Raw genomic sequence first — 5,000 nt, forward strand, 5'->3', positions numbered from 1 at the left:
GCATTTTCTAAAATTATTTGACAGTTTTTTGGTGACACTCCAGTATAGAGGGAGTGTTGCAGTGCTGAATGCTCAGGGTTCTATACAGAACCTTCGTCTTTGCTAAAGAACCCTAGAAGAACCATCTTTTTAAGTGTGCAGGCTTCTACAGAGCATAGACAGTTCAACAACACAGCTCAACGGCATCTAGTTTTCAAATGATCGTAATTATTTGGCCTTTTTTGAGGTCCACGTATAATGTTCACGTGGTTTAACGTACCACGAAACTGGTTCTGGTTGGTTCCCCTGTTTTGTTCCTCATTTGAAAAGCCAACTGGGCTGAAACACTCCTTGTACCCTCACACGAGTGGGCGGGGCTAAGCTGCTGTCGACTGAATAAGTGAGCGGTTCGGTTTTTGTGACATCACAAAAACAATGAACTCAAAACAGCAGCTTTGTTTCTATAAATGGGCTGTTGCTGTTTGTTGTTGTTGTTTATATCTAAGCAAGTGGAAACGTCTTAAAAGCCGTTAGTGTGTCTACATAAACGCGAGAAACATTAGACTCATGACTTTACGATCTTGTGATTTACTAAGGTATCGTTTTTTGCAGTGTGGTGGTCTTGGGCACTGTGCAGGGCTGGTAGACGTGGGTTTTAATGCAGTGGGCAGAGCCGGTGGTCCGGCAGCTGTACGCAGGTTTGCCCCCAGTTCTGGCTCGTCTGCAGACCCACATTCACAGCTCACATGTTCAATAAGACCCGATTACGGGACTCAAACACGGCACACTGACCCAGCCAAAGTGGGCCAGCTGAGGCAGGGCTGCTTTCACTCATCCCTCCGCTCGTTCTGTCCATCCCTCTGCCCGTTCTGTGCATCCCTCCGCTCGTTTAATCCATCCCTCTGCTCACTTTATCCATCCCTCCGCTCATTCTGTCCATCCCTCCACTCACTCTGCCCATCCCTCTGTCTGTTCTGTCTGCTGACCTTTGCTGTGTCCGTGGGTTTGTTTTTTAGTGTGTGATGAGTGTTAATCTGACCACAGCCGCTGGCCTCATTCTCATAATCCCAGATTATCTTCCCCGGACCACCTTTTCTCTGATCTACCCCACAGATCTGCTGCTGGAGACCCTCCAGCTCTCAGAGTCCAGCTCTAACACAGCGGCACCTGATAATCAGACACTTCGGCTCGTATTGATCGGTCAGATTAGGGGTGTAAATGTGACGAGTTAGAATAATGACCCTCAGATGGGTTCTACAAATTAGCCAAAAATCCAGAATGAGTCATTCAGTAACCAGTATGAATTATTCAGTAACCAGTATGAATTGTTCAGTAACAAGTATGAATTATTCAATAGCCAGTATGAATTATTCAGTAACCAGTATGAATTGTTCAGTAACCAGTATGAATTATTCAGTAACCAGTATGAATATTCATTAACCAGTATGAATTGTTCAGTGACCAGTATGAATATTCAGTAAACCGTATGAATATTCAGTAACCAGTATGAATTGGTTGTATGTATGAATTCAGTAACTTATTGTGATTATTAATTATGATATTTTTGTTTACAGCTATAAACTATTTGGTCACTCTTATAATTTGGTGATTATACTGAATGTTTTGGTAGCGACGTGTTATTGAGTAACTACTGTAATTGATTCAGTAACTGAATAACCTCATGAATCACTCTTTTATAGTAGGTGTGATGATTTGGACGAGTGGTGAAACTGATCAGAGCACATAAGCTTCCATTACCACATTAGCCTCATAGCTTCAGTGTGAAACGGGGTAAATTTCAGACATTTGACATGACGTGGCTGATTGACTGCACTTCAGGTGGGGAGGAGGGTATTGTGTAAATTTGATTCTGGACCTCACTGTCCCTTTAACACATGTCTGCCTGGTCATCCTGCTGTGTTCCCAGTGTGTGTGTGTGTGTGTGTGTGGTTGTGTGTGTTTTTGTGTGTGTGTGTGTGTGTGTGTGTGTGTGTGTGTGTGTGTTCCTGTATCTCTAACACTGAGTTTGAAGAGCACACTCCTCCCTCCTCCTTTCTGTCCTGCTCAACCCCCCCCCACACACACACATTGAAAACGATGAGGAGGATGACGATGGTTTGGTTGTTTTTTTTTAACCGCAGGCACCAGGGGGCGCTCTCTCTCTCAGTCTGAATGGCCTCTGTGTCTGTGTCTCCACAGCCAGGCTCCAATAGGTAAACATCTCATCAGTCCACGCTGCACAGACCCTCATTCACTCAAATCGGCCTGCATAACGCTGAGCCATCCGCCCGTATCACTGCTCAGTTTATCTGGCCCTCATCAGACTGACCTCAGCACTTCCTCTCAGGGGGATCCCTGGCACCGTCTTACACGCTGTTCCATCGCTACAGTCATATGCAAACGTTTGAACTCGAATTACTGTCGGTTTTCTGGGTGAAAATAAGTAGTATTTTCCTGCTCGTTTCAATGCAATAATTTCTATACATTTGCTGTGCATACAGTTTAAAATGTCCCATGACTTTTGACATTTGACATTTCGTCTTTCAATTTTTTCCCCCAATGTGTGAACTTCAACAAATGAACAGTGACTGTGCTTAAAATGTGCGGGCGCGTGATCTCCGTGGAGAACGTGTCCACTTATTTTCACGATTGTCATTAGACCGGGGGCGCCTAAACTTTTGCACACCGCTCTGCAAGTTCAGAAACAAACTTCAGATGCTAAACATTCATTCGTTTGTTCGTTCATCACCTTACAACGCTTGATCCAGACTAGGGGCGCCATTGCTGAACGCTAAATTTGTCTCAGAAAACTTCTGCTTCAAAGTTGCGGACGATGAAATAGGGTCGTGAAATTAGTTCACGCAAATTTCACCGACAGTGTTGTTATTCGTCAGTGTCAAATTTGGCATATCTGTAAGATCAGTGTCTGATAGGAGTGTAAATTTGAGCGTCATACATGAGCAACATGAAAAAATATGTTACCCAAAAATACTATAAAAGTCATCCGTAACACCAATAATACTAATACAAGTAGAAAATAACAATAAGACTTTGTGCAATAATAATTTTGTCCACATGGCAATTCAGTCCAAAAGTGGATGGACTTTGTTTATATGCACAAATGCCACACCTGTTCCATTTAAAGACATATTACACCGTGTTTATATACACCTGCGTTATATATTACTGACTCCGCCCACAAAATAAACACAGCTAGTGTCACTCGCTACAACAACACAGCTTTTAAATATGTTATTTTTTGGAAAATGATCACATTAAATACTGAAAACTTTCTACAGTCTTCGTACACTATGAGGTTCGGTCAGTAGGGGGAGCAGTTCACTCAAACACTGCCTGCGAGCACAGCCATTGGCTCATGAGCAATTGAACGCTGTCTTTTCATTGGCTCCCAACCAAAACATCTGGGTGAATTAGATCAGGGGTCGGCAACATGTGGCTCCAGAGCTGCATGTGGCTCTTTCACCGCTGGTCACCATAGCAACGCAGACACCAGCTAGCTTATAGTTTCTAGTAGTATCATTTGGTTTGCGTTTGCGTTGATTTGCGTTTATAATCACTCCAGCTGTATTCGTTTAATCTGCAGTGAGAAACTGTCAAACACTAAAAAGTCCTGAAGCTGAAGTCAATGCCTCATTCGCCAGGTTCCCGTTGGAATTCTCCCGTTCCACCTTAAATGGTGCAGCGGTTTCATTCTGGCACCTCAGACACCATTTAAGGTGGAATGGGAAATTCGAACAAGAAGCTGGCGAATGAGAAGCGACTTCAGGCTCAGAAAAAGTCGAACATTGTGAGACATTTTCCAAGAAACTGTTGTACTTTTGCGGAAAAGTTTCCTGCCGGAGATTCGAGAAAAGCGGCTACAGCTGAGCTAAAGCTTAAAGCAGAGCAAAGTAAGTCTGCTGAGGAAGTCCAGAGAGGCTGTGAGCTTTTGCTATCAATTTCTGGACTGTTATCTTGAGGTAACAAGATAAGTAACTTGTTATCTTGAGATAACAACTTTTGTGATCTCGAGATAACGAGATAATTAACTTATTAAATTGTCTAAAAATAACAATGCAGAATATTATAACTATCTCATGGTCGCTCCGGACTTCCGTGGTCTGCGTTTTTCATTTATATCATATTTGTTAACCTGTAATAGCGCATTAGCACGAACTGAAACATGCATGGTGAAAGGGATATGAAATGTGGCGGGTTGAGTTTTATTCAAAGGACAAAATGGCTTTTTTTAACTTTTAGGTTGCCAACCCCTGAATCAGGGCGTGCTTAATGTAAATGATATGTTAATGAGGTGCTGGTGAGCTGGCGCTTGATTTCACGCACCGAAGCTGATTGCGTTCGTTTCCGTGTCGTACAGAAGTTCTGTAGTTCGTATCTCCTGAAAGACGATCACATCTGCACTCTTTTTACGCAGCTTTGATAAATAAGGGAGGTTCTACAGAAGCAGCTACTCAAGAAACTCGCCTTTGGTTGTTTGCGCCTGATTTTAATGCGTAACATTAATTAATGTATAAAGTGTTGAGTAGTAATAAGGGCGACTCAGGTCAGCTGTAGATGTAGGTTCACGCTCAGCTTGGCTGCAGCAGCTTGTTTGAGTGGATGGATGAGACGTGACATGATGTGTTTGAACATCTCTACGGTTCTTTTATGCTTCTATGCTAGTGGCAAAGAACAGTAGCTGTATGTCTCCCTGTTAGATAGAGATCTGTGTGTGTGTGTGTGTGTGTGTGTGTTTGTGTGTGTGTGTGTAGAGTTGCAGAGCAGTGAAATGCTAGTCGATGTTTAGGTGGAGATTAGCATCAAAGGCAGCACGAGCAAACAGGGTAAATCCAGCGGGGGGGGGGGGGGGTGTTCATGCTCAGCCGACTGTGTGTGTGGGTGTGTGTGTGGTTGATGCTGTGTGTGGTAAGTTGGTGTGTGTTTGTTTTTGAGATGAAAGGACGGCTTTGGCAAACAGTCATAATGAGAAGCAGACTGCGTGGTAATTACATGCTTATTAC

General features: G+C 43.3%; 1 protein-coding gene across 1 annotated transcript in view; it reads left to right on the plus strand.

Annotated features, from left to right (window-relative positions):
- mtus1b (microtubule associated tumor suppressor 1b) overlaps nt 1-5,000 on the plus strand; it is an 83,217-nt gene that overhangs the window by 51,436 nt on the left and 26,781 nt on the right. The gene's annotated exons all lie outside the window — the stretch shown is intronic.

Source organism: Pygocentrus nattereri, chromosome 22 (genome assembly GCF_015220715.1).
Source record: "Pygocentrus nattereri isolate fPygNat1 chromosome 22, fPygNat1.pri, whole genome shotgun sequence".
Taxonomy (NCBI): Eukaryota; Metazoa; Chordata; class Actinopteri; order Characiformes; family Serrasalmidae; genus Pygocentrus; species Pygocentrus nattereri.